At 41.5% G+C, this 26,651-nt stretch overlaps 1 long non-coding RNA gene across 2 annotated transcripts in view; it reads right to left on the bottom strand.

Moving 5' to 3' along the window:
* LOC147438124 (uncharacterized) overlaps positions 1–26,651 on the bottom strand; it is a 225,152-nt gene that overhangs the window by 13,628 nt on the left and 184,873 nt on the right. Inside the window, exon 4 of one of the 2 annotated variants that reach the window (XR_015184742.1) lies at positions 25,075–25,965. The exons of the other annotated variant lie outside the window; for it this stretch is intronic. This is a non-coding gene — a long non-coding RNA (uncharacterized LOC147438124). Of the gene's footprint in view, positions 1–25,074; positions 25,966–26,651 lie in introns of those variants that run through there. 2 annotated transcript variants of the gene reach the window in all.

Here is a 26,651-nt window from a genome sequence, read left to right as displayed (position 1 = left end):
GGTTATGACAAAGAGGATCAGATGTACATAATGCATGCAGTGCTAGGTGACTAGAGTATCAAGGAGTACACAAAAGGGACAAATGACCATTCTATCAATCTTGCAAACGTTTGGGGAGTCTCCCTCCAATTGCTAAACAACCCCAAAATCAATGATGACTTTTTTTAAAAGCGAAGCACTCTAACCATGCTTGTGAATGGACTAAATCATGTCAATGAAATGGCTGACAAGGAAAGACGTCTTCTTCAAGTATCAAAGTTTCTTAACATTCATTCACAATATATAAATTTTGTTATGGCTTAGGTTGAAGCTGATGAAGAATGATCCATCATGTTGCCGTTGTACTCATGTACAAGAAAGACCACCTACAATAGCTTATCCTCTCAAGTGAAGGAGATTGCAACTCAATTTTGAATGGAGCATACCCAAGTCTCTCCAAACAAGGACATTATCTATTGATGGAGGTTAGGCTACAAGCACTATATTGAGCATCGAGTGCATTTCGTTTATGCTTCTCACGTATGATCTTTGGTTGTGTGTAGAGTCTATCTTTCAGCTCTTAGACCATGCTTGTAATGCAAGGGCACATGCTACATACAATAGACTTCATTTTTGTAATGGATTGCTAGGCCTAGTGCTCAATGAAGTGAGAGGCATATTGTTATCTACCTCCAGGCCCCTATTCCATCCTATCATAAAATATCTACTTCCACACCCCAACTATTACTTCCTATTACAGGCTTTAAGCTACATAGCTTATTGCATGTGTGCTATTACAATAGTCTAGATGTATTCTTTAAAATTTTGTATGCTTTATAGCACAAAGTGTTGTGTTTTGAAAAAAATTTGTGCTATGGTACAAAGGATAATAGCAAGGACAAAAATGTTATTTCATATTGTGTGCCACGTTGGTGGAGGGCAGAAGCTATGAACCAGTTGAAGCTATGATAGCACTAGTGTCTATAATCAAAAGTTATTTCATTGTGTCTATGCCATATAGTAAAAGGAATGCTATGATGATGTGTGCTTATAGAATAAGAGAGCATATCAAATTAGATAGAGTGTATGTGGTAATTGGCTTAACCGTTGGTGCTATGAAATGAAGGTCTAGTATATAGTTAAATACTATGTGCTATGATATTGTTGGGTGTTATATTCTACAATAGTAAATGTCTCCCAACACATATGTGCTATATAGCCATGTGCTATTTAGCTATGTGCTATGAGATACTGTCTATTATGTGTGTGACAATACGTGGACAATATGTTTACTAGTCAGCAATGGAGTAAGTGGCATGAAAAGGTTGCATGGTTTTATTGAATTAGATTTTTGAGAACTATATAACATAAGTTGGGAGCTCAAGTCTTTTGATGTCAAGAATGAGTTTATAAGTTTGTTTTCAATGTAGGCACAATACTTTACCAAGTTAAAGGATGCCAACCCTAATATCTAGATAGGGTAGAGATCTTTTGAGAACTATGTGACCTACTTAATGTGGGAGACAATTATGTTGTAAATTCTGAAGCGGGCAACATAGAAGGTGTAGATATTTATGTACTAAAGTGTGTAAAGCCAAAGTGGAAGACAGACAAAGTGCTAAGGGATGCTTAGAAAAGTACATATGCAAGAGGCACATATGTACTTACAGGTTACTACAAGTAGAAAAAGGAAAATCCCCAACATTACAAACAGCTTAAAAATATGGGTGTTAGCCACATGTATTGTTATCTTCTGAGGGAAATCAAATTTGAGATGCCCCTACTAGATGTTGCAAAATAATATAGTACATGTCCCCTATGTGAAGTGAGTTGATTTACAATGTCATGCCATATGAGGCTACTTGAAATCTTTCCTCCATCTCTTCCTTCTTTGATGTGTACATGCCCTATTCTAATTTATTCTTGATCTTTTTGATTGGTAGAAAATTGAAGTTCTTTTTGAGACCTCATGCATAGGAATTTTAGCATTTAGTTTGTTTGGTTATGTTACCAATTATATTAGTCTTGAGAACATATTTCTTCCACCCTCATTGGTGCATGCACAAGTCTCAATAGATCTCATCTTAGCTCATGTATTTATGTTATGACATAAATACATGTGTGGCTTGATGAAACCTTGTACATGTGTTTCCCATGTTATAAAGACGAGATATATAGCTAAGTTGCCAAACCATCCTGTTACATAAACTATGTAGGAATGTATTACAAAATAAAAGGATAGCATGTGGTTAGCTATGGAGGCATGCTACTCTAAATGACCACATGGAAATGTTCGAGAAAGGTCAAGAGAAAATTTTGCACATCTTCTTGACAACACATCAAACAAATAGGCCCAAACTCAATTCTTTTTTCTCAATCAATAGGTATCTATCTATATTGCTTACCTTTAGCACTATTAAAGAGTCTATTCCTACTCAATAGTAGGCCAATGACATCCAAAACCACACAATTTCTCTTCACTCTACAAGGGGCATAGTCATAACTGCCATCGGCTTTGACACGTCGTAATATATGAGATTGCACTAAATCTTTGCGAGAGGCTTCTTTCCCACATTGCAAGTACACATCATGTTGACCATCATGAGGAATTTCCAAAGCACCCCATGATACCTGAGCTTCCTCCTCATTGCCCATTGACACATCATGCCAAACATCCTTTGCATGCTTGTCCACCACTTTTGCATGCTGACCCAAACCCTCCATGTGCTTATTCAACACCTAATTTTCATGTTGATACAAATCCTCTGCATGCTTGTGGACCACCACCTCAGCATGCTGACCCAAACCCTCCAAGTGCTTATCCAACACCTCGTCTACATGTTGACATAGATTCTTTGCATGCTTATTCACCACATTTGCATGCTTGTCCACGACCTTTGCATGCTCACATAATCTCTCTTAATGCGACACAAATACCTATGCATGGTGACCCAAGCCCTCTTCATTTGGACACTCTACTGACTTAGTCAACCCTCTACATGCTAATCCCTTGTGTGATTTTTATCAATCTTGGGTTCAATATCATGAGAATCACCTTTGGGCACTCCTTCTTTTAAGTTATAATTTACTCCTATGACATCCTAAACCTTTGAGTTCATACCATCCACTTTGCTTGACCGAGTAATGCGTCCACTTTTGGGCAATGGGGACTTTTCTATAATCAATACAATGAAATATTATAAGAATTTGCACTATGTAGCAGGACTGTAAGCACCCAAGAGAAAAAATTAAACTGATCTACACCATATTGACAATTAAATGCAAGTCAAGATGTGCAAGGAACTTAACACAAAAATTCTTTAAGACATGAAACATGTTGACACCAAATGCACTAGAGTAAGAAGAGGAAAATCGTGGATTCTGGACAATTTCTTGCAATCATATCTATAAATAACTCCAAAAAAATGGATTGCCTTGGCATGTCCCCCTTGTGCAAAAAGAAGGTGGGTACATCCTAGAGATCTCTACTGGGCTATGCATTCAACTTTGTGGCTGACTTTTTTTTCTTTGTACAAAAAGTTTCAAGTGGAAGATCATAACCAAAGAAGGTGGGCACATCCTAGAGATCTCTATTGGGCTATGCATTCAACTTTGTAGCTGATTTTTTTTCTTTGCACCAAAAGTTTCAAGTGGAAGATCATGGCCAAAGTCATATGTTTACTATCATGTTTGCTTTTATTTAGGTGTAGCCTTCTTTGGAGATGAAAAGGTCTTTGTTTGAGCAATGCTTTCTCTACTTGTGTCTCTACCAATTGCATGTTCGGGCCCAAATCTTTAGTTCGTCTACGTCAAACTGGTAGCTTGGATCTAGCTAGAGTCTTCTCAAGACTTGTACTTTGTTTTCTTGTCCTCCTTGGGGAGGCTCCTATAGGCATAGTGGAAACATATCCACCTTTTGTGTACATTGCATGTATCTTTGGAGAAGGATAAATCTCTTGCCTCTCACCTTTATCCATTGATGTCATTGGGGACTCACCCATTATGGAAGATTGGAATTTATAGTCGTGTGTGTCGTAAGGCCGAGCCATTTTCCACATCCTCTACACCAATACTCTTCTCTAAACTATCCTCAAACAATGTGTGAAAATCATTTCTAGTCACATGTAGCTACAAGGGTAAGAAGCTGTTCTAGCCCCTACTAGAGTTGTCGGTACACTTTTAGGATTTTGACATAGCATTCCATCCCCATACTCTGATGTTGCTTTGCCTTATAGAAAACAAAAAACTACACTTTACTGATATGAAGAAAGTACTTAATCTATATTATTAGACAAACATTTAGTAGAGAGCTTACCACAACTGATCTCTTTCTTTCCCATGATTCACTGCACTCAAGAACCACACATGTTCAATGCTTTAGGCACATGTGTACAAAGCACAAAATGTGTTAAACATGCAGACAAGGAAAAGAGAAAACATTAAGTGCAACTGCATCAAAAGCAGTGCCACATCTTGCACATGCCCAAGAGTCTTCAATAGAGGCTGCTGACATCGTTCGCTTGGGTACTTTGGGAGGGAGTGCCACAAAGTCATTGTGTCCCATTGATTCAACCTCCTTTCTCAACCCAATACAAAATTGGGAGTGCCCATATTTCTTCTCAATCTTAATCTGGCACAAAGCTAAGGAGCTATGCACATTAACAACTCGTATTAGTGTAAAGTGTAACATTACACACTATAACAATAAAAGAACTAGAAAAAAGTTCCATGAAGGATACATGATGACCATTTAGTCTCACATGCACTATTTATCCCTAAGGCTAGCTTTGCAACTTGATTATTAACTCTTCTATAACCATCAAAAAACCTTAATAATTGACAACAGCTCATTTGGCCCCAAGTTCTGTTATGTTTCACATATCGTTCCCATAATGACTTCTCGGATTGAGTATCCCTGGTATTCTGTCTCTTCAATCTCCTTTGTAGTCATCATAACAAAATTATTGCTATAACAATCCCTAAAGAGGTGGACGGAAAGTTATTTTAAGCCCTTCTCCCTTATCTTGAAAACATCCATTATTTTCAAGGATGTCTATTGTCATGGTTTGGCATGAGTAGTGGAGACCAAGTGCGCAACATTGCTTTCTTCCCGACAATAGACTCCAAGCCTTGGGTTGTCAATAGGTATACGCTTTAGAGGTTTGGTGTCTATCAAGTCATTTCCTTCTAACTCCAACACTGGTGGTCCTTCCTTCATGGTCATGTTTGGCATCAGAGTGTCCACTTCCAATCCCCATCTATCTACAGAGTTAGGATTTTGTATTTTGAGATAATGCACCCCTTTTTGGTCCATGTAAAAGATATCTTGCATGTTTGCTCTAACTTCCCCTTCAAATTCAACGGAATGGCCATCTATCCTTACGACATATTACTCATTAGGATCTAGATAAATCTCAACCCCGTGCTTGTTAGTCTTAAAAAAGGTCAAAATATGCTTGAACTTGATTGAGGTTCCATACCCTGATTGGGTGAAAAGAAAAGACATCTCAGAAGTCGAGTCGGATTAAGTGTTTGCACTTCTTCCACTATAGTCTCTAAAGGTGTCCTTTGGTTTAAGCTTCTTTTGTGAATTCTTCTTTATTTCTTTAGTCCAAGAAGTTACACCAAGACCCTACTCAATTCAAATATAAATATGCACAAAGAAAATAACTTCAAACTTGCAACTGTAAAATGTCTCTTAGTTCAAACACATTGCTTCTAAGTCGTGCCTAGTCCTTCTCTGCCAGAGACGAGATTTCATCATAACCATCACTTCAAACCATATGTGATTCCACAATTGTTAACCTGAAGTCATAAAATATCTAACAATTCCTATCATCAACCACTGGATGCACTCAATGAGCCAAAACCTTGTTAATTTTGTGCAAGATATCTTAGGTGCGTCAAAGATGGCTACACCCTTTCTGTGAGAGGAAATCTAGCTTTGACCACTTAAATGGGGTTCTTATAGTCACACAAAGCTAACCCTGGTGTCCAAATCAAAAAATCACCTTTCTGGTAAAAGTTCTATCTTCAGCGCGCTGAAGATAAAATATCCCTATTTCAAGAGATTTTTTCCCAGTAGGATTTTCTTGGGTTTTTACACGTAGTTTACAGCCTCCCCACTGCATTTCACAAGATTTGGACTATACGTATGTGTTTTACCACCCCTTTTTGTCCTGTCTTGAAGGTTTCCAACTGTTTTGGTGTTTCCAACTTGTGCACAGCTCCAAGTTGTTTAAACTTGCTCAAGAATTGTATAATGTCCAACTGAAACTCTGTCAATGAAAATTTTGCCAAAATCACCGCTCTGGTAGACTCTATATCTTCAGCGCACCCAAGATAAAATTCTCTAGAATCTGATTTTTTTGCAAGTTTTGTTTCATAAATTGATTTTTTCATTGTTTTAAGGCTTATTCATGCTCTAATTTCAATGTTTATCCAAAAATTGACTTTCCATTCTCCAATTTTCTCTCAAATGACAGTTTTCACCAAATTTGAGCCCAACCATGTTTTTTAGTGGTCCAAATTATACCAAAATGGTCAAATCAAGTTGGTTTACCACCTTGCAAGTTCAATTTTGAAATTTGACCCCAAATAGCCCCAATTTATCTTTGGTGGATCAAAGATAACTCTGACATTTTTTTAATGTTTTTCAAAGCACCTCAAATCAGATGTAATCCTTATTGGTTCTACTTACCCCACTCCTTCTGAACATGAAAAAGAATGCAATACTGTGGAAAAAGCAACTTCAGTACCAAATCTCTAATTTCTACCTATTCTTCCTTAATGATCATTAGTCTCACGGACCCTTCACCCAATCCTACTAGCTAACCTAATGCTATCGAGGTCCTCACCAATATCCCTACTCTCAAGCACTTCTCAGAAGTGATAAAGTCAAAAAGTATTTTACTTTGGTCAAAACTAGAGGAAGTAATGGAATTTTGAGTGAATGCTTTGGGTTTTTCTCTAGTCTGGGTTGCCTCACCCCCGGCAACGATGCCAAAATTTGGTTGGCTACCAAGTTAACTATATCCATGCTAGCAAATAGCGATAACCATAGACAATAAAAAATCCAAGGGGACGTAGCTGACCCGACTAGTGCATGGAGGAGATAGCTCATCTCGTGAAAAACCCAAGTCTAGTGTGCTCTAATCTAGATCAATCTCAAGTGTGTGTCAAATGCCAGAGGTTGACCTTCTTATCCCAAGTCTAATATGATGATTTTATATACTACAGTTCTCTGAATGCAACAAAACTTTCTACCTAGAATGTGCAAAATATCCTCACAAACCTCATGTGCTCAAAAGTGATCTCTGACACTTGGAGAGAATCGTGCCGAAGATAAATAGCCTATTTTGGGTTGGTTGGATTAGGCCTCTCAAGCACTTTATAGCGGCCTTAAGACGTGCTCTATCTACTCTTATGGTTGAAAACCAATTTTGATGCGTGTATGGTGTGTAAGGAATGAAAAGATTTGAAAACAGCTCATGGATAGACACGAATACAATCAAAACTTCATCATGAGAAACTTACATAGAATAGAAGAGCTTTCACCTACAAGCGTGTTGATATGCTCGAAATCGCATTGCAACACCACAGAAAGGACACACATAGAGATGAAACAGTAGAGAGCTTATAGAACAATACAACAACATATGCTCACTTTCATTATCCAAAACTTAGGTTAAAAGTTACAAAAAAATGGCTTTTACACCTTAGCCAAGGTTAAGAAATGGATCCCTAGCTAATTTGGCTAGGTAACATGTTGAGATGTCAAGCTCAACAGGTACGACTCTTGGATGACTATCACCCACAGTCATCATCACTGGCGTGCCTTGGTGGATACGCATATCTTCGCCAGTGATACTATAGTTGAACTACATCAATTTGGTCTACCTATCGGAGTAATGGCACACTTGCCTACTCACCTCACTCACTAGCGGTTCATACTAGACCGTTGTACTAGTTTCTCTTTTATGTTGTATTTTCCTTTATGTTTTGTAGACCTCTTATCTTGAGTTTGCGAAAAAGAAGAAGTACATTCTTTTACCTCCATCTTTGTGTGTGTGTGTGTGTGTGTGTGTGTGTGTGTGTGTGTGTGTGCTTGCAAGGGCTCAAACACTCTCCTTCTCTATCTCTTGACATGGTTTATGAGCCTAGTTGTGTCTGAGGAGCTTGGAGTAGCAAGCAGAAGCAGTCTAGGAAGCGGCTTCGGTATTCTCGAGAGTCGTCGTCAATGATCTCCGATTCAGGTGATTCCACTTGGAGAATGTGCATCTCAGGTTTCTCTGAAGACCTTTGGACTCACTCAATGCAACCAAATTTCCATTCCGAGCGTGTTTCAACCCTCGTTTTGGAGTTAGACTGTATTTGCATGCAGAAACGTTGAGGTTCGAGAATCTACAAATCTACATATCGGTGGTGCAGAAAGCTTTGGTTTGGCTACAGTGTGCACAAATGTTGTTTAGTACAGTGAAACAAGTATATGTATGCAGATTGTGATTACAAGTGGTAATCGACTATTTTTAGTAGGTTGCTCGAAGACTGTGTAAAGGGTAGGAAACATGTCGTCCAACAATGATGGCCTTAATCAAGTTGTCTGTGAGAAGATGGGCAAGAACAACTTCCATGCTTGGAACTTCAGAATAATGACCAATTTTCTTATGGGAAAAGGTTGGGACTACATTGATTGTTAGCATGAGGTAGCACCACTACTGCTAGAGGAAGGTGTGATTGTTGCGCAAATTAAGACATCTAAAGATTGTAACTAGGGAGCTCGAAAGGTCATGTACTGGCTTTCTATCAATGTACATGACACTATGATTGGGCATATACGGGATGCTTTATTTTTGAAGGAGGCTTGGGACACTTTGCCATCACTGGATATGACCAACACAAAGGCAAGGAAGCTGTAGTTGAAGACTGAGCTGACAACCGTGTAGAAGAAAAGCCTGTCCATCAATGACTATCCAATGAAGATAAAGAACATATGTAAGTCACTTGCATAGATTGGTGTTGAAATCGATGATGATGATAAAGTAGAAGTCTGCCTGTGAGGTTTGGGTCCTAAGTACAAACAATTAAAAAATGGCTTCCATCTTTGAGAGAACATTCCGCCGTTTACACATTTGGTGTCCTTATTGATTATGGAAGAGAAGGAACTTGAGGAAGACTCCTCTACACAGGGTGAAAACATTTTTCAACACATCCTTTTCAACAACAGAGAAAGAGGAAGAGGACGTGATACAAGTTGTAGACAAGGCCGCGGAAGAGGCAACTACCAAACACAATAGCAAAATAACAATCAAGGTTAGAACGTAGGTGGTGGTCGAGGAAACTTTTGAGGCAGGGGGATTCCAAGAGGTTGCGAAAATGCGCAGTGTAATAATGCAGGTCAACATGAAAATGTAGTATGTTGTGGTTGTGGAATATATGGTCACTTTGAACGTGACTGTCTACACAGGAGGCAACAAAACAATTATGTAACCACCAATAGGAATGCAAATGAGCATGAGAGGCTATTTTTAATGCAACACATGTTAAATGCTATGTCTACAAGCCATGGTGAATGGTTTAAGGAAATGTAGACTTTACAAAAGCCCTGGTTATGTAGAATTTGAGCATGATACTGCACACTCTATTATGCATACAAGAAATGTGCCATTGTCTATGACAGATGGTAAGGTGAAGTACTTGATTGACGTCATACATGTACCCAACATTACAAAGAATCTGATTTCTGTTGGGAAAATGGTTGAGTGGGGTTTACAGGTCAGGTTTAACTCCGATGGTCTCTTTGTCAAAGAGCTATAAAAAGGATGGAAGGCTGGTTGCACAAGAAAAGAAAGTGGACAAAATGTTCACTTTGGATGTAAATGTGCTCGAGGTGAATGCTTTCATGTTTGCACGAGGTGCAAGTGTTGTTCCATATATAGAGATTTGGCACAAACATATTAGTCTCGTAAATTTGCGAAGGCTGAAAATAACGCACACTAAAGAGATGGCTACAGGTTTATTGATGTTTTGAATTACTGAAATACAAAAAGTGTGTGAAGCTTGTCAATTTGGAAAGCAGGGAAAAGCATCCTTTCCTCATGATAAGCATGTAAGCAGGAATGCATTGGGTTTAGTGCATACAAATGTATGGGGTTCGGCAAAGACTGCATTTATGGGTGGATGTAGATACTACGTGATTTCCATTGACGACCATACAAGGTATGAGTCTACTTCATGAAGCAGAAAAGTGAGGTGTTTATGCATTTTTATAATTTCAAAGTTATGGTTAAAAAACAGATTGGAAAACATGTAAACTACTTGAGGTCAGATGGAGGGGGAGAATACTTCCCCAATGAATTCAATGGTTTTTTGAAAAATCATGGAATTCAAAGATTTTTTCATGTAGGTATACTCCGCAGCAAAATGGTGTTGCTGAGCAGAAGAACAGGCACATTATGGAAGTGGCTAGAGCATTGATGAATGAGAAGAACATGCCTCATTGTTTTTGGCATGAGGCTGTTGCTACAGGTTTCTACATTATTATCAGGACCCCTATTGTTGCAGTACATGATATGACACCTGAAAAAAAGCTCAATGGTGAAAAACCAGACGTATCAATTTTTAAAGTGTTTGAATGTAGTGCTTATGTGCATGTGCCAAATAAGCTAAGAAGTAAGCTTGATCCAAAAGCTGAAAAATGTGTGTTTATTGGCTATTCCCTTGAGCAAAAAGGGTACAAGTGTTATAATCCTATCACGGGAAAAGTGAGGGTGAGCAAGGATGTTGTTTTTTATGAAATTGCAAGTTGCTATGCTGATGTAAAAGATGATTTGGGGGCTTATGTAAGAGAGAATGTGGCTGCAAAAAATGCAGATGTGCAGTCACAAGTTTTGAGTGAGCCGCAAGTGTCCTCTAGTGCAAGCCATGGTGAGAATCCATGGAGTGACAGGTTACACCAAAAGAGTGAGTTTTGCAAACTCCTCAAATGTATCAACAAAAGGAAACAAAAAAGTTTAAAATGCCACTAATTCCCAAATTTGAGTGTTGGTTATGATGATGGCGATAGCAGTGGTTCTGAGTAAAGTTTGGATGAGGAATTTGGTATACCCTCTATGAAGACTCCAAGTGCAAGCAGAATGTAGTCGGGGAATAGGACACCTCGAAGTGATCGTGGACCATGCAGGTCAAAAAGAGCAAGAAATCCTATGCAGAGATTGACTTATGACAGTTATGTGGCTCGTCATTGTGCATTTATGGCAAAGATTACAGAGGAAGTATAAACCACTTATTTTGAGGATGAGGTCAAGGATGGAAAATGGTGACAAGCTATGGACGAAGAGATGGATGCACTTGATGAACATGGGAATTGGTGCCATTACCAAAGGATAAGAAGACAATTGGATGCAAATAGGTTTACAAAATAAAGCATAATGCTGATGGCAGTGTGAGTAGATACAAGGCTAGACTTGTGGTTAAAGGTTGTGCACAAACTTATGGGATTGATTATAAAGAGATGTTCATCCCCGTACTTCAGATGGTTGTTGTTCATGTGTTTATTGCAATGGCTGCCGCATTAAAATGAGTGCTAAAACAAATGGATGTAAAGAATACATTTTTGAATGGAGACTTGGAGGAAGCTGTGTATCTGGAGCAGCCACAAGGTTATGCAAATATGAGGCTATGTGACCTTGTATGCAGGTTAAACAAAGCATTGTATGGACTGAAGCAAGCACCTAGGGCTTGGTATGAGTGGATTGGGGCATTCCTCATTTCATTGGGCTTTGAGATGTCTGATGCAGACCATTCATTGTATGTGCAGAAGAATGAGGCACGAATTGTGGTAATATGTATCTATGTGTATGATTTGATTGTTGGAGGTGATAATGTGGTTGAAGTAGAGGGCGTGCAGGCTCTACTTATGCAATAATTTTACATGAAAGACTTGGGAAACTTCCGGTATTTCTTGGGTATTGAAATTATTCACACGGAAGAAGGTGTATGGTTGTCACAAAGGCAATATGCTTTGGATATGTTGAAAAAGTATGTTATGGCTGATTGTAAGCCAATTGCAATGCTGTTAGATCAAAATCTGAAGTTGAGAAATGGTGCAGGTCAGGTGCTTGATAATGCTTCCATGCACAAGAAAATTGTGGGTAGGTTGATCTACTTGACTATCTCACGTCCAGACTTCAACTACACAGTTGGATTGGTCAGTCAATTTATGCAGTCTCCCAGGAAACAACACTTGGATGGAGTGAGGTGTACTTTGTGCTATGTGAGTGCTACTTTGGAGTACTATAGGGATGATGTGGAGTTGCAACTCTATGACTACACAGATGCTGATTGGGCTGGTAGTACATACGATTGCAAGTCTACCAATATGTTCTCACTTGTAAGTGCTACTATCATATGGAGCAGCAAGAAGAAAACTATGATTGCTCTTTTGAGTACACGGGTAGAGTACAAGGGTGTTGTAGTGGAGGCATGTGAGGTAGCATGACTGGGATTGGTACTTCACGACTTTGGAATACAAGTACAGAGGCCGGTTGTCATTTATTGTGACAACCTCAGTAACATACATTTGGCACAAAACTCAATGTTTCATGCCACGACAAAGCACATTGAGTGCATACCACTTCATCAAAGTGAGGGTCTCGGCACCCAACATCGACCTAGCGTATGTGGCAACGGATGAGCAGGTTGCAGATATCTTCACAAAGGCCCTTGGAGCGGCAAAGTTACGATAGTTTCAAACAATGCTTGGCATAAAAGAGATGGCGTTGAGATTGAGGAGGAGTGTTGAGATGTCAAGCTCAACATGTACGACTCATGGATGACTATCATCGACAGTCATCATCTGCGCACCTTGGTGGATACGCATATCTTCACAGGTGATACTATATCTCAACTACACACAGCTGGTCTACCTACCAAAGTGGTGGCATGCTTGCCTACTCACCTCACTCACTAGCGGTTCATACTAAACCATTGTACTAGTTTCCCTTTTATGTTGTATTTTCCTTTATATTTTGTGGACCTCTTATCTTAAGTATGTAAAGAAGAAGAAGTACATACTTTTGCCTCCATCTTTGTGTGTGTGTGTGCTTACAAGAGCTCAAGATCTCTCCTTCTCTATCTCTTGACATGGTATCAGAGCCTGGTTGTGTCTGAGGAGCTTGGAGTAGCAAGCAAGAGCAGTCTAGGAAACGGTTTCGGTATTCCCAAGAGCCGTTGTCAACGATCTTTGATTCAGGTGATTTCACTTGGGAGAGTGTGCATCTTAGGCTTCTATGAAGACCTATGGACTGATTTTGTGCAGCCAAGTTTCCATTTCGGGCGTGTTTCGACCCCCGTTTTGGAGTTAGAGTGCATCCGCGTGCAAAAACGTTGAGGTTCAAGATTCTGCAAATCTATGTATAGGTGGTGCAAAAAGCTTTGGTTTGGTTGCAGCGTGCACAGGCGCTGTTTAGTACAGTGAAATAAGTATACATATGCAAATTGTGGTTAGAGGTGGTAACTGACTATGTTTAGCAGGCTGCTCGAAGACTGTGTACAAAGACTGTGTAAAGGGTTGGAAACATGTCGTCCAACAATGATGGGCTTAACCAGGTTGTCAGTGAGAAGATGGGTCAGAACAACTTCCATGCTTGGAACTTCATAATGACCAATACTTACGGGCAAAGGTTATTGGAACTACATTGATGAAGAGCATGAGGTAGCACCACTACTGCTAGAGGAAGGTGCGACTGCTACGCAAATTAAGACATTTAAAGATTGGAACCAAGGAGCTCGGAAGGTCATGTACAAGCTTTTTGTCAGTGTACATGACACTATGATTGGGCATATACAGGATGCTCAATCTCCTAAGGAGGCTTGAGACACTTTGCTATCATTGGATGTGACCAACTTCAGGATTTCCTTGGGTCATAAGTCTCCAAGTATTAGCAAAAGTATGGTAAGAGTTTGGCAAGGCATCAAGAACAGTCTGCACAAGGGAACTGTCTGAAATGACTTCACTTGCAGAAATAAGTTGCTCATTGATATCCTTGACACCAACAAGGAAAGTGTCCATGTCATCTTCCTCATGCATAATCTTCGATTCCAAATCTTTACGCAACAATGCAATTAGCCTCATTGCAACTTGCATAAAGACCAATCAAAATATCCAAGCCTGTGTTCTCAACAACAAACATCTTGAACACATTTGTGTTGTTGTCGGTCATGAAGACGAATGCCTGCATTTGATGTGAACACTTCCCGAAAAGAGGAGAAACAAAGCGAGAGCAACACGTGCTATATAGCACAAACCATAGAAGACTGTAAGGACCTGTTATGCAAAAAACAACATTGATAGAATTTTCACACAAAATGACAAAATAGCCTGTGCAGTATTGCATGTAGTGGAAACGGGGGCCGAAATGAGCCCGAATCAGAAATCTAAGCAGACTAAGCTCTTCGAGCTTACCCGAAATTTTGTTGACTTGCGAATACTTGCAAAATTTCATAGAAATAAAAAAAAGTGAGCAAGCGTGTGTTGGAGCTACTGACGACTAAGCCCGGGAGGACGTAACCTGCTGTGATACGAATTGTTGGAATTAGGGTTGCAAGAAAACACGCATAGCTTGGAGAAGACAAAGGAAGCTCAAGGCACACAACAGAGAGTGCACTACTTGGTGTGCAATGGAAAGGTAGATAGAATGAATGGGCATATATACAACGCACGAGGGAAAAAACCTCCTAGTGAGGGAAAAAATGCCCCGACGATCCTAAGTGTGTTCACACACATCACTACCACATGTAGATGGTAACAACCTTTTGGGATCTCAAGCTTCAAACAATTCAAGAGAGTTGAAATCTTCATTAGCTAATAAAGGTACCTTCCACACTGGCTTCTAGATGTAGCAAAGTACTTTGCCCCTCCCTTCCTTGCCCTTCCCTTTGTCTTTCTAAAGGAATCACAAATGTACACAAGGCTTCTTCCACTTCACCCACAATTTTTTGCTACCATATAGTGAATGAATTAATGAAGATGCATCCAATCAAATAGGACAAGGCCACTCCATAATGGTAATGTTCAAGTTTGATTGGCTCTTTTGAGGGGGTTTTCAAGTAATAGAACTCAACTAGCTTTTCTTGCACGCGCGCGCACGCGCAGAGAGAGCAAAGTATGCATGACTAGTCATTAGCCACATTGAATGCTACAAGTTACTTTTTCAACAAGCAATGTTTTGATGAAAAGAGTAATTATATCCAAGACTTTTTCGACCAATAGTTTAAATTGCTTGAGGTTAAAAATATAATTTTAGAAGTTAACCAAGCCTTGAAAAAGGGCATTAATGACCAAGGCTAAGCAATCACGTGTTTTGATGAATGAAATAATGATATCCAAGACTAGCTATTTGATGACTGTGTTACCTAGGAGAAAGATAACATTTTGTGATCTTCCCGCATTATCTCCAGGAGGTGCATATGAACTTTATTTTTAGTGATGTACGATTGTTTTGAGAAGTCAGAGTACTATATGTAATTTTATGATGCAAACACCTAATCAAGATATTGGGGAAGAATCTCTCTCTCTCTCTCTCTCTCTATCCATATAACCCTTCTCCCTCCCCCCTCTCTCTCCCCTCTCCAACTTCCGACTTGGCCGACATGCCAAGCCTTCTAGTTAAAACCTTGCAATCTACCTTTCCAATTTCTCTTTCCTTATAATAAATAGAGCAAATTTGTTTTTCCAGATTTGTACTCCCTACTCATACTAGCGCTACTTTAAAAAAATTAATTGCCCAAGAAGATTCCCCTCCCTACGTGTCACCTACTCACCTTCCCTCCCTCCCTTCCTCTATTTCCTGTCCCTCTCAACAACCACTCCCACCCATTTGAGCTCTATGTGCCACACAATGATTGCTTTCCCTTGTGAACCCCCTACCCATGATAGCCCCTAGCGTTCTTGTGTTAGCTTCAATGCGCACGCGCGCGCGCGCGCGCGCGAGAGAGAGAGAGAGAGAGAGAGAGAGAGAGAGAGAGAGAGAGAGAGAGAGAGAGAGAGAGAGAGAGAGAGAGAGAGAGAGAGAGAGAGAATGTCAGATGAGAGGATAAGATGATCATGATGGCACTTCTGAAGCCCAAACGGGGTGAAAAGGGAAGAGATGGGGGGGCAAGAAGATGGAGGGAGTGTGGATTGTCATAAAACCATGGACCTCTCCTATCCCTTGCATGAATCTATCGCCGTGTGTGTGTGTGTGTGTGTGTGTGTGTGTGTGTGTGTGTGAGAGAGAGAGAAAGAGAGAGAGAGAGAGAGAGAGTTGCCTTTGGTTTCTGGGTGCATAGTCCTGATCGTTCTTCTTGTATACCTTTTTGGTGTATGAGGGGAGCGGCCGGGCGTGCCCTACTCGACTCCGAAAACAAAAAATTTGAGACTGCCTGCAATGCGAAAGCTATTATATCTAACGCTACCTTTTGTGTGCCCTACTCACACGACGGCTTCCACTTTATAAAAACTAGTACTGTCGGCGAGCTTCGCCCGCCTCTCTCTCTCTCTCTCTCTTTGCATCATTGTGCTCCCGGAGCTGCAACCCACACCCACTGCTTGAAGGAGGTTCTGATGCATGGCAGAGAGGGGGAACCGAAATTCCCTCCCGTTTTATCCCTAGTATAGATAAAATTATTTCACTCACACACAAAAGGTAGCGTTAGATATTATATAGCACAAAATGCCACTGACGTGGCATTTAGAAGCGACATCACTGGACATTCGCAGCTTGTCGGGCGACGTGTCAGACGTCTCGCAACGACAATCGAAGGGGCCATACCCTACAGGCTAAAACACGTGCGTGACACAGAGAGACTGAGAGAGAGAGAGAGAGTCAATCGACATCGACCTGGGGACATGCGTGTTTGTGTGTGTCTATGTGTCTCTGTGTGTGTGTGTGTGTGTGTGTGTGTGTGTGTGTGTGTGTGAGTGAGAGAGAGAGAGAGAGAGAGAGAGAGAGAGAGAGAGAGCCTTCGGCAATCGACAGAGAGAGTGGGGGAGGGAGGTAAGACAACCAGATAAGAGAGACAAAGAGAAAGTCAATTATTTTTTTTTCTCCTTTAAGCAACTTCTATTTCTACTGAAATAAAAACTTATCTCCTTTTCTCTTTTCAATTTCCAAGTGAAACATTGACGGAATCTTCATCAATATCTAATAAAAAAATTTGACACTCAAACATGTGGGTGCTCTATTCAGATTTTTCAGCTGGACTAATATGTTATTAGTACGGCCGGTCGTCGAAAGCGGCTCTCTCTCTCTCTCTCTTTATCGCGTGCAAAGAGGCTTTTTTAGTTTTGGACTTTAGCCTTCAATTTGAGAGAGAGAGAGAGAGAGAGAGAGAGAGAGAGAGAGAGAGAGAGAGAATGTCAGATGAGAGGATAGGATGATCGTGATGGCACTTCTGAAGCCCAAACGGAGTGAAAAGGGAAGAGATGGGGGCAAGAAGATGGAGGGGGTGTGGATTGTTATAAAACCATGGAGCTCTCCTATCTCTTGCATGAATCTATCGCCGTGTGTGTGTGTGTGTGTGTGTGTGTGTGAGAGAGAGAGAGAGAGAGAGAGAGAGAGAGAGAGAGAGAGAGAGAGAGAGAGTCTTAAAGCTGAAGCTACAGCCGTTGCAAAGTTGCCAAATAATCGGGGGCACATATTGACAATGCTTCCCTTTGCCATGCACACACATGCACATGCGAGCTTATTAGAGAGAGTATAGTGAGTGATCGAGCGCTTGAGAGAGAGAGAGAGAGAGAGAGAGAGAGAGAGAGAGAGAGATGATGATGATGATGATGATGATGTATTTACGTCCTTGGGGGGCCAAAATGACCCATGGGACCACAAAAGGTCTACAAGATGCTCCCCTCATGTGAGGGGGGGTAGTGGGCTAGTAGCTTTCTTGTGTGTGAGTGTTGTGTGATGATCCAATATTTTGGCAAAATAGATGCCTAAAGCTACCGGGGAGGGGTGTATCCGAGAGAGAAGCTTCTCAAAGGTGACATGCCCTTGAAAGAGCTTTGGAAATTCAACACGGATATGTGCGTATGTTGGGTACTCAACGGTGACATGAGCCTCGCTTTCCACTTTGTTCAACTTGCATTGTGGGCATGTCCTCCTATTTTCCTTAATATTCAGCCACCCTCCCCTTTCAATCTTGAGCATGTGTGATCGCGTCCGCATCAAAGTAATGGCTCGTCTTGCCCGATGGGACATGGGTGTCTTTATATGCATCTGAGTGTCCCCAGTCTTGTAGGTCTCCCAATATTGTGTATTGATGTGCTTGTCGTAGTGCTCAAATTTGGACCTGTGTACTGCTCTCTTCCATCTGGTGTGTAGGGCTTCAAGTATGCTTATGTCAAAATTCAGCCCATGTTCATGTTCGGTGTGTTCCTCTATATGCATGTCCACATGGTCTCCCACATTCCATCTAGAGAACCATTTCTGTATGTCTTCTACAAGACTAGATGTGAAACTTACTCTTGTAATTCTTTTGCGGCTTACATCCGGTTTGCCATGCCATGTGGGGTAGACGGCTCTCTGGCATCATCTTAACTTTCATGAGGTATTTGTGTACTCTCTGTAAGGCTTGCATTTCCAAAGGTCTCTTGCCTGTCTCCAAAAGCATCACTGAGTATGGGGTGGTAGTTTTGATCCCCAGGTGTCTACATAGGAATTTCTTGTATATCTTTTCAATGTCGTTCCAAGTGCTAGCGGGGATACTCCCCCCCCATACCTCTACACCGTAAAGTATTGTTTGGACCACACATGCATCAAATGCCATAGACTTAATTTCCCATCGTTTTGTGACACTCTGCTTGCACATGTTCTCAAATTCATAGTATTTTGCATGTCCTGCATCAATTTTGTTTTGCACGCAACTCCCCTATGCATGGTTTGAGGGAACATAGATGCCCAAGTACTTGAAACTCTCAACCGCTTGGAGTGTTTGCCCGTCATACGTGATGATGGGTTGATTCTCATTCCTACATGTGTGGACTGACATAGTCTTTGTTTTGGCTACATTGACTGACAGGCCTGTTGCATTGCAAAATGCATGTATTGCATCCAGAAGTTTCTATAGAATGAGGGCATTGTAGGCAAGGAGAACTACATCATCGGCATATATGAGGAGAAGAAGCGTGAAAGTGCCAATACTAGGATGATCTCCCCCCTCTCTCATAGCCTCGTTGATGAAGTCATCAAGCTCGTCTATGCATAGTCCGAAAAGCGTAGGTGACAAAGGGCATCCTTGTTTAACTCCCATGGTGCTCCTGAATTCTTGTGAGAAACCTGTTTTTGTCTTGAGTTTGCATCTGACCTCTTGGTATAGGCGCCCTACGGCTGCCCTGATATGCATAGGAACTCCTAGAGCTTCCATACGTGACCATAGACCTTGATGGGGTACTCTGTCAAACGCTTTCTTGAAGTCCACAAAACAGCAATATAGAGTTTTGCCTTTTAGCCTGGCTTCTTCCATCAAGACCCGAAGTGTCGTTAGGTGGTCTACCGTGCTGTGACGGGCTCTAAATCCTGCTTGTCCAATGGCGCGTTTCCCGTTATTTTCAGCCCATGTGCTAAGATCTTTCTTGATAATGCTTCCAAAAAGTTTTGCCATACATGAGCTCACCATGATGATGCGATAATTAGTAAGCAAATTGCGGTCACCTCCTTTAAAGAGCGCTTTCACCCAGTTCTCTTGCTAGTCTTGAGGTAGGTATTGGCTGATTGCTTGATTCATCATATGGTGTATCCATTTCTTAGACTCACTACCTGACCATTTCAGCATTTCAGAGTTAAGATGTAATGTGTCAGCTGCTTTCCCATTCACTAGGCTTTTGAGGCCTTTAATGACTGCCTGGAAGGTGATGGGCTTTGGATATTCAGCCTGAGGCCTTGTGTATATCACCTCTTGAGCCCCCGGCGAGGCATATAGAGTTTGTACATAAGCATACATTTCGTGTGGGCTGAAATCTCCCATCACGTCCCCTTTCTTCCCCTTCATGTTACGCCAAGCTTTCTTTGGCTCTTTCTTGAACTTGCTCAAGTCTAGTTGTTCTTTTGAGAGTTTATACATCTTTTTCCTCGTGAGTGTATTGTATTCTCTAGCAGCATTCCCATTCATTTGAGTGTTGTGATAGGCCTCTCATCTTACGTTTGGCCTCCTTGCATTCTGCATCAAACCATGGAGTTATGAGGTAAACCCTTCCTAATCTGTTTGCCACTTTGATATTTGCCCATAATGGTTCTTGCCGCTTCCTCCATTGCATGTCGGAAGATCTTCCACGTCTCTTCAATTTCACAAGGCATGTTCCGGTCAAACAGTAAGCTATCTAAGAGACTAGCATAGTCCTCTTTTTTCGTGAGTTGCATCTTGTATGACCAGTTCGGTGTATTCATTATGTTGACAATAGGCATACTTGGCATGTGTAGGCATATATGGATTGGTGTAAGGTCTAAGCTCGGTAACCTGCTACCCACTTCAAAACGGTGGACCAAGTCCAATGCATTGTATCTCACCAAGGCATAATCATTTGTACTCCTCCCATGACTTGTCGTGTAACAAGTGTATGATCCAGAGTGTATGAACGTAACCGCACCATTCATGGCTACAAGTTGCATTGAGTTCATCATACTTATCATAGCTGACCCCTGTGCATTCATGATGTTATCACTTGAACATCTGTCCCACATAGGACCAAGCATAAGTTCTCCATTCTTATCCACAGGGTGCAGTGAATGGTCCGTCAATTGTACCTGTGTGTTTGCAATCCGGGCATTCAGATCCCCAAGAATGACAACTGCTCCGTCACGTGCATACGTGCATACATTGCAATGTCTGTACATAGGTCAGCAAAGGGATCCTTTTTAGGTAGCTGGTTTGTGTCATAACAAGGTGACTCTCGATGCGGGATATAGCATCTTGCGATAAAGATCAATCCTTTTGATGAGCAAACCTTAACCCATATATAGCGTTTGTGCTCGTCAACCTTGCATACATCAACCATCTTTTGAAGCTCTTCCTTATATATTAGAGCTACACCTCCTTGTCCTCGCATTTTGGTACCAGTCCACCATACTGAGTGCTTGATGTACCCACTAATGTCCGACAGCCTGCATGTGTTTTGTTCCCATGTTTCCAATAGAAAGAGTATGTCAGCTTGTGGTAGAATATCTACCAACCCTTCTCCCTTCTGCCATGGAAAACCTCTACAATTCCAACGCGTAACCTGTATGGTTGTGATCCCATGGGTCTTGTGCCCCTATGCATCCTTAGATGGTGATGTCGGTTTTTCTCCTTGAGGTGTTTCTCATATGCTTTCCTTCTTGTTGCCTCTTGTGCCGGTGTTCTATCTTCACTTACATAGTACTGAGTGCCTTTCAAGTACAAGCGTGCAGTTTCCAAAATTATGTTCCTTTTACGAGCATCCAACATTGTGCATACAACTGCCCGATGAGCATCAGTCTTCTTCTGGCCCACTCTATGTGCCACATATACTCCTGCATCTTGCATGTCAAGCTTTTCTGCTAACAAGGTGGTAACATCTACGTTCAATGACATGACTGTTTCCCCCTCAGGTTCTGGCATGCCTCGTATCACAATGTTTCGAGATCATTTCTCCCGTTCCTTGTACTCAGTAGGATCCTCACGCGTATACATGCTCTCATGCGTATACATTTCTCCTGTCATGTGCCCCATAGTCTTCTCTTGTTTTACTATTTGTGCCCAAGATGGAGGAGACCCCTCGGGTGCATCGATTACATTATTGGTGCCCTGTGTTATGTGATTTCCTTGTTCCAGCACTTGGGATTGCAGTGTTTTCATGGTGTCTTCTTATTGCTGAAGCTTTAGAGCTTGTAATTTAATGGTATGATCCAGCTCTTGGTTGCACAGTGTCAAGGCTTTGATGTCGTCATTTTGATGTGAAATCACCTCGTTCTGTTGTCGTACCTGTTCCTAGATAGACAGTAGCAGTCTCCATATGTCTTGGGTAGTACATGTAATTGTCATGTCCCCTGATTCCTTGGGGGGCGTGGGGGTCGTGTCCTTCGGTATTGTTTTGATAGGTGAGGAGCTCACTGTTGGACCGCTTCTTGATATCCTTTGGTTAATGTGCGATGATTGCATAGAGTCATGCAATAGCCACACAGAAGTACATGGGTGTCAAAGAGAGAGAGAGAGAGAGAGAGAGGTAGTAGCTGTCAGGTGGTCATGGCGGGGAGGCAGCGCCCATGGCGGGCTGGTCCGTAGGTGGACTGAAGCGCGCAAGCGCGATGGTGGGTTGAGAGAGAGAGAGAGAGAGAGAGAGAGAGAGAGAGAGAGAGAGAGAGAGAGAGAGAGCTAAACGACTATCAAAAAAAGTGAGATAGTGAGGTGTCTCAACGAGAGAAAGAGTTGAATGTGCTGATAAATTTTTGCAAGGCCAAAAATAGAGGAAGATTTGATTAAAAAGAAATGTGTGTGTGTGTGTGTGTGTGTGAGTAGCTTGAACCCAGGTCAAACCAACTAGATATAAAAGAGAAGACAAAAATAGTAACATGTGGCAAGTGAAGAGAACTTAGTAATCTTGAATTAAATAGTTCTAGAATTCATGAGAGCTACAACCATAGTGAAAAAAACTAGAGATAGATCCAGCTTATGGACTTGGAATTTAGAAACAGTAGATGCTCTAAACAGGTAAGCATGGATACAACTAGAAAGCTTGAAATAAATGTAGATAACCAAAAGTGAAGATAAAGTCCATGTGGAATCACCATCAGACCCTCCAGAGGGAAGTGTGAGGACTGTTACCTCTTCACCTACGCCGGGTAAGATGGGGCGCTCCTCGTGCGTAGTCCACGCACGTGATAAGCCAAGTCGCGAATAGGAAACCTCCTTACAAGTCCACAATACCTCTCTCACCTCCCTCACACACACACACACACACAGAAGCGGATGCAGAAAAAGCACAAAGAGAGAGAGAGAGAGCTGCTGTACATACGCCTCTACGTATCCTTTGGCCAGCTCACCTCTCCTTTCGGCCTGCTGCACGGAGCTCACCTTCCCTCCGGCTGCTTCGAGCGCACGAACCGTGAGCTCTCGCAGCAGTTTTGTCAATGTTTTCATGCTTAAAAACTATCTCAGCGTATATGTATATATATATATATATATATATATATATATATATATATATATATATATATATATATATATATATATATATATATATATATATATGCCTTAAAGACTGTCTCAGCGTCATGTAATGGACACAACTAGGTTTGTCAATGTCTTTAGATGATTCTATACATATAGTAGTAATGGAAATTTACTACTGCAAGTTTTATAATGTCTTCATATGATTCTTTTTATGTATGCCTAAAAACTGTTTCAACGACATGGTGTAATTATAGTTTTTCCACACGTCAATCACACGTCGGACGCAGACGGGTACGGAAGTACGGAAATAGTATGGATCAGACTACCCAAAATTCCACATGTCAGTCTTTCAGATAGCCTACTACATAGGATGCTACGTACTACACCACCTGGCACTGGGCAATGGGCACCATGTTTAAAACTTAATACACAAAGACAAAACCATAGAAACTTTAGAAATTAGAATTTAGAGACTAGCTTATTGCTCAATCTGGATTCTGCACACGTGATATGAGTGACGGTGAAGTAACGGGTACACCAAATTCCAATCAGACTTCAATTAATGACCATGTGTCAAATTTCAATCAGGCATGTAGACAGAGAATAAAAAGTGGAGAGATGGTGCCTCTAAGTAATAAAGTAACCTGCAAACAAAAAGGAGTGAGGACTGTAGAAGCAGGCCAAAAAATATTCAGGAGTGTAGTCTCCTGAAGGCTGAATTCAAAACATACGTAGAGACTATCTACTAGAATCTAAGTGTAGATACTAGAGTCAATAGTGAACACCATACACCATACGACATAAGTAAATTTCCAAAACCATGGTTCAAAAGCAGGTGGCCATGCGCAGTGAGCTCTAACTCTCACCATAGCTCACATCCTCATCGTCATAAGCAGCATCATCCTCGTCCTCGTCCTTTCAATGCAGGATAGTTCTTGAATTTAACCAAGAACCGCCTTATCGCTTTACCCTTAATCTTTTTGTCTTTATGTGCCAATATCTATTCTGGAACAAGGATCTCCCCGTTTTCTTCCACTTCGGGTTGCTCATCAGGCTCCCCATCGTCGGGCACATCGCCTTTAAAAGGCTTCAAGAGACTCACATGAAAAGCATTGTGAATTCTCCAAGTATCGGGCAGCTTGAGTCTAAAGGTGTTGTAGGAGAGCTACAAAAGAACAGGAAAAGGCAGATGGAGGATGGGCTTCCTCTAGAACTCAAAATTACTAACCCACTTCCCCGTAAGAGCACCCAATCGTTCTCCTTCAATTTCAAATCGCGACGATGGTGATTTGCTGCCTTTTTCTGTCTTTCTTGAGATTTCTGCAACGCCTCGCGAACCTTGGCAGAAGCCGTGTCTAGGTCGCGCGTGTACTCATCGGCTTCAAAAATCTTATTTTTCGTGCTTAGGAAGGGTAGGACCTTCGTAGCACCTTCAATAATCTCAAATGGCGCCTTCCCCGTTGAAGAGTGTATCGTGTTATTGTAGGCAAATTCCACCAAAGGTAAATACTTTTCCCATTGAGTCTACTGATCTGAGATGTAAGACTTCAATAAATCTAGTACCACTGATTTGGCAATCTTCGATTGCCCATCAGTCTGCAGGTGGAACGATGACGAGAACTTCAACCGCGTGTCAATGTTCTCCTGTAAGGTGCAGCGGAAGTGAATGTTGAACTTTGCTCAAGATGAGTGCTCCGAACTGTGCTCAAGGGTTCCTTTTACTTACAGAAGGGAGAGCCTTCCGTTCCTTTAGTGAGAGTGCAATGGACGCAAACAAAGTGGATGAACACTGTGAATGGAAGTGCATGAGACTGAGAGATAGAGAGAGAAGAGAATACGACACTAGAGATGTTGTCAAACCCTCCTCTGAAGGCCCCACTCTCTATGGCGAGAGCGGTCTACTTATGATTGCACAAATCTCTACAATGCTTGGACTTGCCGACGATGAGGGCGACGATGAGACGGGCTGGAATCTGAAAACGCTAAGGGCTGAAATCTGCAAATCTTGTATCTGCTGAATTCTGACTCTATGTCGATGACGATGTCGATGGCTACGATGCGACGACGAAGCGCTAAAAACGCAGATGCTGAAATCTGCGTTTTCCGGGCTGAATCTGCAAACTTTGTGGGATCTGACCGTGTGGCGAGGATCTGTTGCGGGAAGGTGAGATCTGCGAGGTTCGGGACTTGTTCTCTGTGTCTAAGTGCAGAAAACTGAAAACGCTGGTGCTTGTGTTGGTTCCGTCGTGGTAGATCTACAAAACGCTGAAATGCTTGGCAGATGCAAAAACGTTAGGGCTGAAAATTTGCTGATGGAAAAATGTCAAAAATAGGGAAAATAGGTCTATGCACTATAAAATGCTCTTGATGGGTTCCGATGGAAATCTGATGATCATGCTATGTGCAGCTAGAGGATATGCATCTAATCTAAGTGTCTAGACATGCACGGTCTACGAGCAGACTCACAAAGGTGCCAGATCACTTCCTATTCTAGACTGACTTAACTGAACTGAACCCTAGTCATGCTGTAGCTTGTCCACGTACACATAGCGTTGGATGTATCACGTGACATCCCCTCTTTTTCAAAGTGAGGTACTAGTACCGAACTGTATGGCGTCGAGGGAGATCGCCAATAGCATCCGGAATCGTGGAAGGGACTCTTCGCCGGCCCACTTTGATGTGTGGGTCGTGCAGTACTTGAACTTCATAAAGGTCTGCAACGCTTGCTTCTTTGGGCCGCGCTGAAAGCGACAGTCTTCTGTAGCTTTTTTGATGCTTCCACTTCTTCTATGGACGTAGGTCCACCTTCTTCAAGAATCTCCAAGGCTGAAAATTCATGAAACCACTTTTAACACAAAACGTGAACATACCCATGCTTGGTGCTCATACTTTCTTGTGCTCTTTCTACAAATGTGTCATGCCAAGGAAGAGACATGGACTGTGACTTTCTTGAATGCATACTTTTCAGTTTTTCATGAGAAATCCTCATACATCCTTGCTCATTCATGAGTGAATCGTGTTCAACGTACAATATGGCATGCCTATGAAAAGGGATCGCATAAAGACACTGATTAAAATATAGGAAACAATCACGAATAAAACACTTGAACTGTGTGTGCTGACTAATCATACGAACACATAATACTTCCTGTGAGGGTTCTTTGGACCTAGGCTCGAGAGCCAAGATAGGTTCTTCCTGAGGGATCGAAACGTCTTGAGGGGGTTCTTTGGACCTCGACTCGAGAGCCAAGATCAGTTCTTCGAATCTGCTATGAGGTTAGTTTCACTAGACAAAGTATCAACTAAACCATCATCCTTGTGAACAATCAATCACATCTTTTTCCTGCAAATCATCATGCTCGTGAGAAATCACATCTTGATCATGCAAATCATCATGCATGTGAATAATCACAACTTGATCATGCAAATCATCATGCTTGTCATTGTCATCCAAATCATCATGCTTATCATTGTCATTCAAATCATCATGCTGCTCATCATGCAAATCATGT

The sequence above is a fragment of the Adiantum capillus-veneris genome, chromosome 17, assembly GCF_014529385.1.
Source record: "Adiantum capillus-veneris isolate H3 chromosome 17, ASM1452938v2, whole genome shotgun sequence".
Classification (NCBI taxonomy): domain Eukaryota; kingdom Viridiplantae; phylum Streptophyta; class Polypodiopsida; order Polypodiales; family Pteridaceae; genus Adiantum; species Adiantum capillus-veneris.
Note: the sequence above shows the minus strand (reverse complement) of the source record. Positions and strands in the feature narration are given on the sequence as shown.